Source organism: Thermobia domestica, chromosome 9, assembly GCF_964235325.1.
Source record: "Thermobia domestica chromosome 9, izTheDome1.hap1.1, whole genome shotgun sequence".
NCBI classification, from domain to species: Eukaryota; Metazoa; Arthropoda; class Insecta; order Zygentoma; family Lepismatidae; genus Thermobia; species Thermobia domestica.
Genome location: NC_137462.1, coordinates 238,088,346 through 238,102,759, shown reverse-complemented (window position 1 = coordinate 238,102,759; position 14,414 = coordinate 238,088,346).

Below are 14,414 nucleotides of genomic sequence, written 5' to 3'. Positions count from 1 at the left end.
ATAGCCTCTTCTATTCCACATCACTGACTTGCTCGTACAGCATAGATTTTACAAATTTATTGGCTTGTCTCTATTTTCTCAAAAACTACGCATTAATTTTTATTTACACTTGCATATATTGTTTATTGAATTCAATACGATATATCTATTAGTAGCTATATGTCTCAACTCTTGACTTTTTTTTTTCGTTAGATGCTAATATGGAAAGTCACCTTACTTCATAATGGAAAAGTAGTCTTCAAAACTACTTTTCCAGTATACATATACTTTCTCTTTTTTCTTGCAAATTAATGTCGAACTTAAATGTTCCTTTGCGATCATTAAGGATCTAGTCCTATGATTTTAGTTAAGACTGACCTAATACAACCTGTCTAGGAAAAATAGCTAATCCTGATACATTTATAATATCAAAACACAAAGTATAATGTATTAGTTAAACTTACAATTATCATCAATAGTTCTAATAGAAACAATTTGCTAGCATTGGTTGTCTCCTCGAACGCTAACATTTATATTTGATGTAAATGAAGTGTAGCTAGGGTTAATTATTATGAGAAATAATAAACGAAGGAGAATATAAATTACCAAGGTTTATCTTAATCCTTTAAGTACCGGCACTCCAATAAAACTTCTTACATTTCTTACATTTTTCAAGCAGAAATGTATTGTTTTAAACGCTTAAAGAACATTGTTTTTTGTAAGAGCAATACGTGCGTATTATCTGCTTGGAAACTGTGTAATAAATATGTTTTATTCAGTGCTCCTCCTCAGATCTCTGGGACTTTTAAATTAGTGAAATTAATAGATAACCATGTTTATTTTGTTCACAAAGAAAATCTGACAGGATACACATTTTGTTAGAAAAGGAAATATAATATACACTTCTAAGATACGTCATGAGGTAATCTTGGTATTGTTAGAGGCACTTTAGTCACAGTAAAACAAGCTAGGATTTTACAGATAATTGTTCGAACAAAGTAAAATCCTTCATGTCCTTTCCTTGTCAGAATCATTTATTCCATTATTAACATATATTGAAAAGGTCTGCCGGTGAAAGACAAGCCTACAGAAGATCACGAAACTGAAGAAAATCAGTGAGAGTGAACTAGTTACCCAAATGGGTTTGGCACGTGGAATTTGGATACGGTACAATCAGAAAACTGTGAATCTCCAATGTCGTAAGCGACTAAAAGCACCAAAGTACAGAGACAAACAACTATAACAGATGTCACAAAATGCGATAGAAGATTATGAACAGTGAAACGATTCTCACTCGAAACGACGAGAAGACTGTCCGAATTATAGGGCATGACTTGCCAGGGAATTTCGGATTTAATATTGCTAATGCTGCGTCGGCAGATACTAAACGCGTCTTTGTCTGGGTAACCTTATCGTCAAAAGTGCTTTAGAACCTTTCGTTGGATCCATTGGGGACTGAACCATGCTGCCACAACGTACATAAGCAATTGTTTGAAAAAATTAGTTCCATTCATTAAGTACTACAACCAGGGTTACTTTTTTTACTTTTGCCAAATCTTCACGAAGCTACTATGAGAAGAAAACGCTCGAGTGAATGACGAACCATAGAATATGTATATGTCCTAAGGAAGCCAGGTCTTTCGAAGATTTTTTACCTATGTAGGTAATATGTTTCATTAGAGTGGTTCGGAGGCCAATTTTGAATACTAGTTGAAGCGTCGTATCTGGCAAAAGATCAAAGCAATAGATGTGTAAGTGATCCAGAACATTTCGGAAAAGATCCGAGAAAAACTTCGACATCTTGAGGATGGTGCTGCCTTTTTCATTTTCTAATTTCATATTCCTGTACATGAGGTAAGCTAATCTTCATGTAATGAATTTGAGATAAAGATGAAATAGCTGATTTTTAGTTAATCTTTTCGTGTGCAGAAACTTTTTATTCGCCTTTTAACATTTAGACTCCATTAATAACTTAATAAAATCAACACCGATTACTTTATTTTCCTTTGATAAATAAACAGGTTTAATACTTGTTTGCTTATAGAGCCATTTCCAGTGTGTAATGTCTATTGGAAAAAAAGGGGCGCGGTGGCTGTGGTAGAGCGTTTACCTTCGGTGCTTGGGGTCCCTGGTTCGATCCCAGCTCGCGCCGTGTGGACTTTGTGGTGGACAAGCACTTGCTCATGGGTTTTCTCGGGGTTCTCTCGTTTCCTCCCACTTTCTTCATTCCACCATTTCATTCATTGCTCATAATCACCGTCTCTTAGCCTAACTGGCATAAGCGTGGGACGTAAAACTTAAACATTGCATTTCATTTTTTTATTGAAAAAAAAAAGACACACTACTAGCAAATTATGGAATTTTATTCTGTTCAATGTAAGGCTAAAGTTCAACATATACCGAAAGAAATATGACAAACAATAACAGGATGAGTATGTTATTCAGCAATTTTTACAATCATTTAGTCTATTGTGTGTGTGTGTGTGTGTGTGTGTGTGTGTGTGTGTGTGTGTGTGTGTGTGTGTGTGTGTGTGTGTGTGTGTGTGTGTGTGTGTATGCATGATACAGATTAAAGTACAATATGAATTTCATACATCAGAAATTATTGGTAATACAGAACATTCTCAATGCAGAAAGTTATTATTTGCAGTAATGTATCAGACCCTGATAATTTCAACAGTTATAATCATTTATTTAATAATTAAATTATATATAGTTTGGTGCCAAGCAATAAAGTAATTCTGATTTGAACACACACACACACACACACACACATATATATATATATATATATATATATATATATATATATAGGGTGGCCCATTTTAATCTTTCCACGGAAATATCTCGAAAACGGTTGAACATAAATAAACTAAACAAAAACTCAAATAGGGAATACCATGGGGTAAATCGAACGGCGATGTCGCGGTGCTTCCCAGGGTCGCTCTTCGTGGAAGCCCAGGACCCAACTTAAAATTTTAAATGGAAACATGGGGCAAGTGACATATCGTTCAACAGATCTTTAAAAACTAAAAAGCGATGTGGCAAAAGAGTTTTCATATCGGTACTGTATTCAAAATGGCCGCCAGCAGGCACGTAGCCAGGATTTCGTAATAGGGGGGGTCCGAGACATGAAATACTGTAGTTATCCCACCAGAGTCCGATTATTCTAAACTATTTTACTGGTAATATATATTGGTACGTTTAGTCAGGATTTCGTGATGGGGGGGAGGGGAGTTTGATATGAAATATTGTGGTTATCATGCCAGGGGCTTGATCAATTTAAACTATTTTACTAGCAACATATATTACTTTGTTAATATTTTAAAATTAGAACATGTTAGCAAGGGCGCCGATTTCTCTGCAAATTTGGGGGGTCCACTCAGATGCAGAAGGTATATATGAGGATTTTAAGACAAATTGCATTCAAATTATGTCAATATATTGTATATTCATCAATACAACAAGGGGGCCCAAATGACCTTAGGGGGCCGGCCCCCCAGGATCAGCGTCCATGCATATTAGTAAGTATTTTAGTAACAAACTATGAAGAAATATCGAATAAAAGAATATTTATAAAAGTATTTTTTAAAAAATTACAATATCTACGTTCCTTCTTCTGTTCATCCAAATATAACAGTTTTCCTTTCATTATGACCTCAACTATTAAAAGAAAAGTACGTATCCAATAATGTCTTGTAAAATATTTTATATCTGCTTTCCTTTCTCTGTTGAATCAAATGTTAACAGGACTTGCTCTCCACATAACTTTTTTGTTTTTATTATTCCGTCAATTACTGTCTATTCCAAATGACAAGTTAAAGGAGCAGTAGAAAACAGTTTCTGAAATAACATGTTTGATACTACAGGGAAGTGATGATAAAAAATTATTTTTATTTTTAACTTTATTTTTATCTTTATTTTTAACGCTGATTCTTCCTATTTCTTGTTTCTTTTTTGTTTCGTCCTTCCTTAATTTTTTATTTCTGGTTTCGAAGGGGGGGGGGTCCGGACCCCCCGGACCCACCCCTTGGCTACGTGCCTGCCGCCAAGATATGTTACCTGTATCAAATAAACGTCCAGTGCCACTAATAAGCATAACACAACATAAAGATGTCTCACTCCTTATGGTTGCTTCGTGCTAAGTTTCGCTTTTCTGTCTATTTTGGTTTCTCCGTGATCACGGTTGGACATTATAAAAGATGCAACCCGCAAAAGGTCTATCATTTTGAAATGCAGCAAAATTGATTATCCGTAAGCAGTTAAATAGTGGGCTAATTGTATATATATATATATATATATATATATATATCTATTATTTCAATGTGCTCTTATATATATATATATATATATATATATATATATATATATATATATATATGTATGTGTGTGTGTGTGTATATATATAAGAGCACATTGAAATAATAGAATACTTGCCCAAATAAAATAACATCCAAAGATAATCATACAACACACACAACAGACGCAGATGGCAAAAAAATTTGGAATCGAGTACGTTGATGGAGGTTATCCATTCACCGGAATTGATAGAAATCATTTATTTCTGGATTTAAAGTTGATCACTGCAGAGGAAAAAGCGTTTGTAAACAGTGAGAAGCAAGTTCCTGTAATCAATTAAGCATCCTAAAAATACGTTTGATCTCCATTCTTACTCTCCACTAAAACCGAAAGTGCTGAAATCCCTAACTTTCTGTTTTAATATTGATCTACATAGAACAAAAACGGTAAGAAATAGCGAGAAGAGTTTCTTTTAGATCAATTTAACAATACGAGAATAGGTACAATCTTCTGTCTTAACAGCTGCAATGAGATTGCGCACACTTTTCCAGTTTTATCAGTTTTATCTGATAAGTCATTGACAAGCTGTCATTATATACAGGATTGCGCACAGAAAAAATTAAGCAATGTTGCCAGATGGAAAATATTTTCTCTTCTGTTATGTAAATCTGTAAGAAAAGAGCAGTGGAATACCCGAACCAAGGGTCGAATAAAATTACTAGGACTGAGCTAATTTAGAAAATACAGAGGATTGCCGATTTCTGGTTGTAAGGACATTTTTTTCTTTTTGCCAATGAATAATTTTCAATAGCAAATTCCTCAAATTTCATACTCAAGCCGTTATAGGGTACCTTCATGGAGAGTTTCACATCTTTATCTCATTAAGAATTATCTAATGACTATGGACAGTTTTCCGCGCATAAAAGTTCCCATAGTACATCCCTTAAATTTGGAACCTTTTACGTACTCAAGTCATTACGTGAGGTAGAAACCATTATGTATGGTTTCAAGGCTTTATTTCATTTGGAATCCCTTAATCAATGATAAGTGAGTGAATGAACCGATCTCTGTTTGGGTGAGAACAGTTTTTTGCCCACAAAAAAATTCCATAGCACATTGCTTAAATTTCGGACACTTTTCATATTCAAGCCATTATAAGGTACATTTGTACCTTTGTGTAGACATTCATATCTTTATCTCATTGGGAAGTATCTGATAGCTACGGACAATTTTTCGCCTATAAGAAATTTCCCATAGCACATTCTAAAAATTTCGGACATTTCCCCACTCAAGTAATTATAAGTTGCCTTTATGCAGAGATTCATGTATCTATCTCATTGGAATGTGCCTAATCAATGCTATGAATGAGTCAGTCAGTGAGTAAACCTTTCAAACCGGAAATAACACAAATCAAGAACTTTTGGTTTCAACGTTAAACGCTTTAGAGTAACAGCAGAGTAAAAACGGTAGGATTGTTCCATCTCCATCCTATTCCCTATATACTAAAATCGCAAGATGTAGAAATCTACTACCATTTCTGGTTTCAATGTCAATATAAAGAAACAAACTCCTTCCCGTGGAGTACACGTTGTAATGTTACTTGTTGTATCATCCAATACAGCAAGCATATATTGTACTTGACTGCCTCTGCATATAACCAGTTAGAACTGCCTTCGTTTTGTTTTGTGCTTTGTATTCAATCATAAAATGACAGATCATGTAACAAACTATTTTGAATTGATATTTATTTTATTCTGTTGTTGTAGTACTACATAGTACAAAAGTTATAAAAAGTAGCCCCTACAATAATGATGTAAAATACTAGTGGTTCGATAGGTACTTTAAAACACGATAAAGTTACAATAAGACTTCAGTGTTTAATTAATCCTAAGACTTAATGTTAATGTGTCTCATACTATATTTAAGTCTAATTTTGGAGTGATTGTAAAGAGAAAAGAAGAGTATAGGAATCATAATAAGATTTGCATTCTTATTGTACAAAAGTGGAAAAATGGCTTTTGAATCTGCTAAGATGAATAAACTTGTTCCATTCATACTGAGATATAAGTAGCCATATATCTATAGTCTGGATAACGTAGACAAAAATACGATCAAAGCTGGAAATATTGAGTAACAAATTGAAATGTTTATTTTTTTTAATAACTTTCTCCTGAACATATCAAAAGTAGAGGCATTTCATTAGAGAAAGGTTTTCGTAAGAAAAAGGTAATGTGGAATGATATTGTTGTTTTTAGTAGACAACAGTAAAAGAACAATTAATCATTTCCACCTAAACAGTATTTATGAAAAAGATTTCCTTCCAAAAGGTACATTTTAACGACACGAATTTTGTTTTCTTTTACTAACCCGGTTTGTTCGCTAGAAAATGTTTCAAATATGTTTCCTGAATATTGGAAATTATTTTACAACAAATCTTTTTTTTTTGTTTTTTTTTTTTTTGTAATTTTGTGGTTTACTATAAAATTAATGCCAAAGGAATATATTTTTTGTATTTTTGTGGTTTGACATAAAATTAAAATTAATGAATGAATTATATTCAAACATTAATTTAAAACACAATTTTCCTAAAGTGACTGGCAAATGAGGGGTGGTAGAGAGTTAAAAATTTGGTACATTGCAAGAAATACAAAAAATTCGTTCTATTTTATTTTTTTAAAATTAGAGAATTGTTGAATACTTTAGACTTTTGAATTAAAGAAAAAACAATTAAAATTGTCTGCGTATAGTAAACCCTTCCTATTATATCATAATGAATTGCACCTTACTTGATAACTTGTAGTCCACATCCTGATTATACTTAGGGTTTCATATATATACAAAGTAAAAGGAAGGAAAGACTAATTGAAAAAATCCTATAATAATATTTGTGATGTTTACTTGGAAGTGATTAGTTTTAAATAGAAGATTTTGATAAAATCTTACTTCAGTAAGCCCAATAAATAGTGATAAGGACTTTCTTACCGCTCTTACAATGGACTTAAAGGTCAGATTATTTTAACGACTGAGTGAAAAGATATTAATTAATATTACAATATACGAAACAAGTCTTTTAATATATTTCCTTTTCTCTACAACTATGAGAAAAAACACATCTTAAAAATTCTAGATTATAACCAAGATTTTCACCCTTGATACTGTATACAGTAGCTGATTCTTTTCCATCGGAACAACTTCCAGACAATGACATTTGTCAAACCAGGTTTAAAGGACCAACAAAATTATACACATTCATATATCAGTCTATCAGGTATTGTGTAGCAAAGTGAAGGTGTTGTAATGGGCAAGATTACACCGAAAAATTGTTTTTGGGAAGGGTACACTGACTCTTTTCTATACAAACTTTAGCACTTCCTGCACAATACAACGATGTTGAACAACTGTTTTGTGTGAGGACGGACCACTGTAAAAGTTATAATTCAACGTTATGTACAGCAATCTCCTCCACAGCTCTATCAAAATCAAAATAGCGTCCAAAGATTACGTAGGTGTCCTGTGCTAGAGATTTGATATATGGCGGCCTGTAAAAGTCCATTAATACGCCGTATTATGGTCGAATAATTACATGCGGCCCAATAAACAATGATAGTGCGATCAACCACAAATCGAGGCTGTAAACTCAACGCAAGGCCAGCGCGAATGCGTTAACATCACAAAACATTGTGGAGGAAAAGAACAAGAGTAGAAACAATTCCACCTAACAGGTGACCGCTGGAAATTTATGAGAATGGACGAAGCCTGAATCTACCTAAGTGACTGTGGAGAAGTTCCGGCCATAATCTACAGAAGTGTCCATGAAAAGGGCCGATGTAACTTTGTGATTAAAAAAAAAGTCAAACGTTTTTAGAATATTTTTCTACAGAGAGAAACTCAAGATTGGTAACGTCAGAATAAATGCAAAAAAATACTAATTATGCTTATTACCAATTATTTGGCCTATCCGCGGTTTACACGGACAAAACACCGGAATTATATGGCTACGACACTTATCGCGCGGAACGTCACCAGAACACAAGTCATGACTTAAAATCACACGGTCAAAACATCACTGGCCTTCTACCGACCTATAGCAACTGTAACTAGTAACCATGCTATTCCATTCGAGAATAACCCTGTTAATAGTTCAGGTGATACTCCCATTTATCACTGTTCTTTTGGGCCTATCATCTCCAATGGTGCCTATCATCAGGCTAGATTCACACAGCAAATTGCATCTGGAAAGCTGCAAGCAGAAGTGGGACATTATACTTCTAGTACAGCTCGAACGAAGTTTGTTGCAGTAAAAACTACGATATTGTGCAGTACAATGATTCATATCATTGGCAATCACATCGAGGTGATTGATAGTGGCGACTGCTGTATCTTGGATCAGCAACTTTAATTTGCTGGTATAAAAACGACTTGTCCTTTGCATGTTTACGTCTCCTGTACATGTTTCAGCAGCAAATTTTTCCATTGAATAGCCTGTTCTTTCCGTTTTGTGCCTCTCTAAGATTTAAATTATTATAAAACCCGCAATTTCAAGAAAAAAAAATCATTCATTGCCTTACTACCAACAAGCTCCACGTAGTCTGCTCTGCTGCTGTCGATGGTAAGAGGTATGTTTTCTTCCGAATGAAATTGACCAGACATGAACATAGCGGCGAAGGAAAGGAAATTGTGCGCTTGGCCTGTTCCTATCAGTGTATCATGCATAGTGGAATTTAGCCCATCATACAGTTCGGTTTGTTTATGTAATCTTAGTTTCCTAAGGAATAAAGGAATTTGATAAAAACAGTTTCTATAACGTTGTATGCGATATTATATCACTTTTTTATATTTAAAAATAGAGAAAGCTTAGGTTTCCATACTGTTAGTTGAATGTGTGCAAATAAGACGACAACAGAACAGGTGAGTGATATCTGTTCTAGGTTCACAAATTGGGAAATTTCGTTTTGAACAGAAATGATCCAGCCAGTGTATGATATAAGAAGTGAAATTGAGACCTTTTGCTTCGCTTCATTTTATGATAATATACGGTTGTTTTAAATGGCAGGTATACCCCTCATCTTACAGAATTTAAAACGAAACATAAAAGTCTTACAGTAGGCATTTTCTACATAGTCATCATAATTCTACGAAACGATTAACTGGGTCCATACTAGTCATGTTTATTTTGTTACTGAAAAAATGTTTGAAATCTCAGAATTCAGCTTTAATTTTTTGTGTAAATTGCGGGAATCATCTCCATCCAAGTACTGTGTAAAAAGACATTCGATTACACAAGGATTGACGGTCAAGCAGATTATAAACATCACTATGAGATAGTTAAAGTAATGAAAATGGAAAAATAAAAGAAAAAGAGTGTCTGATTAATTCCAGGCGTTTTATTTACCAAATCAGGGATTGGAACATAGGAGGTATGGATAGGGCAGCAAGTCAATGAGAAAGAAACTATCATTTGTAGAACGCCATTTTCTAGAACTTCGAATAGATTTAAAAATGATTAAACAGCTCTGTAGCAGAGGAAATGCTTACCGCAATAAGACAAAGTTTTCAGTTTTCCACAAGTAACAGGCATAGCAACTTTGAACAGTGGTGGAACAGGTGGAAAAATGATTTTCATGACTCAAAGATGATACTGGAAATTGATATTGGCTGAGCATGTGTAAACGTGAAATGAAGTCCTTAACGTACAATGATTATGTCTTTTACGCTAAACAAGACAGATGCTTATGAAAGATTCCGTGGAATGATAATGTTGGAGGAAACAAGATAACTTTGAGGAAACTGATGGTCATCAAACATGAACATGAACGGATGCTAATATTACGTTGTGTTTCACAATGTCGAAGGATGTATTTGCTGATCGGCAACAGCACCACAAGCTACTGATATATTTGTATAATATTTCGTACTTCAATACGCTCAAAACCACTCTACTCACAAAACCACTGAATTTTGCACAAATGCAGATACTGAGTCTTATAGTACACATCAACTGGGCTATAAATGACTATACAAAAAGTAAAGGAAAGACGAGACGACGTTGTTGAAGTAAGTATTTTTGACGCATATCTTGGTCTTATTTCATTTTATATGATTACTACAGTAAAACTAACTTTTTTCTACTCAGTCTCACCCATAACTGACATGAAGATGTGAAATCCACTAAGCTTAAATGTTATGTGATAAACCAAAGGACGAGGAGACACGTAACTGCCTGTCGACACGTTAATCACATTATATACAGCAGTTAATAACTAACTAACTCTATGGCCTATGGAACCCGGAGGTTCAATGCCGCGTTCACGAAAGCTCTCCACTGACTTCTATCCTTAGCTAACTGCATCCAGTTTCTACTTTGTATTCCAATCTCTGCAAGATCCATCTTAATATTGTCCTCCCATCTGCGCCTAGGTCTTCCTAATGGTCGTTTTCCGAATGGTCTTCCAGTCAAGACTTTGAAAACGTTTCTTCCATTCTAGCTACATGACCTGCCCACCTAAGCCTCCTAGACTTGACTACCCTAACAATATACAGCAGTTACATAACAGAACCAGTCAGTAACCAAACATACTGGAAGTATAAAGATATAAGTATGTGTCGGGTAAAAAAAAAGTTTGAAGGAGCTACATTTATTCAGAATTCGGATAATAATTTTCATCTAGAGAGTGATCACAATTTAGTATGTACAGTACATTATGAAAGAACAAGATCATTTACGAAAATTAATCGAGTGTTTTAGAGCGTAGGTTATAATACAGTGTACTTCGTATATCATGACTGTAAGGACAAGAATGTTAGGAATGATCCAAAAAATGGATCAAAAGATTTCGATCTTGGCGAAGATTTTTAGGAATGATCAAGAAACGCACCAAAAGATTGCGATCTTGGTCCATAATTAGTTTTTGGATCAAGGGCCAGAAAATTTTTGAACGGCCCCTAAATCGAATTTGCGTTCTTTTTTTTTTTTAACGGAATAAGCACATCATACCGAGTTAAGTGATAGTTTGGTTTTGGCTATACCATATGTAGTTCTCCAGGTATAAGGTCTACAAGAAAATTTTTGATTGAAATATGTTGGATCTTTTGATCCAAAAATATCATTTAAGATCTATTGTGCTAACTCTCTTGAAAATTGATCTGAAGTTAGACTGATAAAACATGATTGATGATTTTTAGACATTTGATTCTTATCCAAAGCAGTACCCAGTAGGATAAGAAATTAGGCAGTGGCGGCTTTAGCGAGTAGGCCGAGTAGGCACGGGTCTACCCAAAAGTTTTGAAAAATATGTAAACGGTAAAGGATACAATAAACAGTAAATATATTTTTCACTATTTATATTAATGGTAGATAATTATTTACCAAATAGCATCAACCACTACTGTAAAAGTAATTTCCTACTGTCATTAGTCAATCAAATATGTATATGTATCCACAAGCGAGAGAGCGGGCTTACCCAAACTTAAAAGCCGCCCCTGATACTAAGGAAAAGAAATTGTCACATTGGATAAAGTTACATTTTAATCTCTGAAAAAGAGAATTCTTTATATATTCACAATATTCCATATTTTCTTCTGGCACAGCCTGGTCGATGGTAAGAGCGACACCAAAAACCTTTTCTTAAGTTACGGAGATCACATGTATGCGCATCAGAAATCGTGGCGAACAACTTTCAGATTGATCGTTGTAGTGAGTAGCTCCAGATATCATGTCAAAATTGTCACCTTCCTTACTATGTCCGGTTTCAGATTGTATGGGGCGTGTCGACCTAAAAACATGATGGCCTCTGGCGCTTCTGCATATTTGAGAAAGACGAGAGAAAACCCAAAGGTGCTTAGAGACACAGGATGTGGTCGTCTTCTTTCTTTAATTTTACACTCATACACGGTGATGTCACAGAAAGAATTTAAAAAAGAAAGAAAGAAAATAAAAATGGAGAAAACAGGCTTTTGGATAACTTTCCCAAACAACGAAACAAAAAGAATAAAAATGAATGTTTTTTCTTCCGAGAAGAACTTGCTGGAAAACGTAATATGACAATTTAAAACCGCTTTGTATAGATAACTGATGTATTGCTGCCACCAAGAAAAGAGCAGCAATTTTATTAAAGGTAGCAGTGAAAGTGAATCAGATCAGTGAAAGCTCCCGTATAATAGTGAAAGTATTCAAACTAAGTATTAGTTATTGTATAATATAAAGATGTTATAAATTTTATGTAAATATTAACATAAGGGAATTGTGTTTCTTTTTTCGTTTCCTGGATGTTTAAAAAGTGCACACCAATTTCACAACGATGGATCGAGGCTATGTAATCTAAAGACTAATATCCACAACTCTGTATTTAATCATTTTCGTTTCTTCGTTCACGGAATTTTAATTACCTAATTCTGGAGCGTTAAGGGTCTTCACTACAGCGAAATTAAACTACCGCTACTTTTAGAGTTTTTCTGTAATATCTTCAAAATAAATAAAAAATATTCGAAAAGCAGAAACGTAGTGAACTAGACAATAAGATTTTGCATGTGACACCGTTATAACATATCACCTATCTGCTTTCGATTTGCAACTGTAGATAGATTTAGCATTTGTTTGCGTGTTCTGTAAATAGCGGCATACCAAAAGCAGATAGGTGAATTGTGGTAAAGGTATCACATGCAAAATCGTATTGTCTAGTTCACTGCGTTTCTGCTTTTCAAATATTTTTATTTCTTTTGAAGATATTATAGAAAAACTCTAAAATTAGCGGTAGTTTAATTTCGCTGTAGTGAAGAACCTTAATATAACTGAATCTACTTTTCATCATCATCATAGGTATTCTACCATTATTGGCAGGTTACTTTCCCTAACTGAGAAGTTTCCATGTTCCACGGTCTTCCGCTAATCTCTTTGTCTTCACGTACGATTTCTCTGTTTTGATATCGTCCATAAATTGTAATCTCCTTTGCCCTATAGACCATATATTGCCTGCCACCGTATTCTTCAGCATGTCCCTCATGATACAGTTCCTTGTTAGCCAATATCCCAAACACTTTCTCTACCTCTTCTTAAAAACCTCTAAGTTTGTCCTTCTCTCACCCACAGTTTCTAACACCCTCTCATTTGTTTCCTGTTCTAACCAACTAATTCTGTCCATTCCTCCACACCCACATTTCGAAAGCTTCCAGTCGTTTCCACAATTTTTGCGTAATGTCTATGTTCTTTTACCTATACAGTACAATACTCCACACATTGTGAATCTATTTCTAAACTCTTTAATCAAGGTCCTACAAAACAGCATTTTCATCCTCCTAAAGGCTACTTTCGCCATTCCTATCCTTGCTTTTATTTCTGCTTCACATTTCATATCATCACTTTTCTCCCTTCTTACTTCTATGTTTGACACTATGGCTTTTGTCTTCTTAACACTTATTTTCATCCCATTTTCTTTACATCCCTTCCCCCATTTTCTAACGTCTTATTGATTTTCCTTTCAGATTCAAGCCCTATCATAATAATAAAATAATATGTCTGTCTGTCAGTCATAAGTTTTTCGCATAAGAGGGAATAACTTAGTGCTTTCAAATTTTGTACATGGAAAGATCTTAGTATCTGAAACCTTTTATTTAGATTTTCGAGTCGGGAGTAGGATTTGGGTTGGTGATGAAAATGTATAAAAGGGGAGGATAAATACCCAGGACGACAGGTATTAGTGGTGGATTGTGGTTCATCGACCCTTTCAGCAGCGAGACTGTATTAAACGTGGACCTACTGTTTAACGGGAGACCGACGATTAAGACAAGTGAATTGTGACGAAATAAGTGGTGGAATGAGAATGTGGGGGAGACGAGAGTATCTCGAGAAAAGCCATGCACACGATCTTGTCCACTTGAATTTACTTGGCCAGAGATCAAACCAAGGACCCTACGCACCATAAATAAGGGCTCTACCACTGAGCCACCGTGCCCTCCTGGTTAGATAATAAATGATCATTAGCTGTTAATGGTATCTACAATATTAACCAGTCCTTAGTATTACTTGTTTCGGCGATTATCAAAGCACGTTATGGGTACACTACTGTGCCCAATGCCATAACTTGTAGAGGACAGGCGGGACAACTAAACTTTTATTAAAGCTCAACGACATTAGAAAAGAA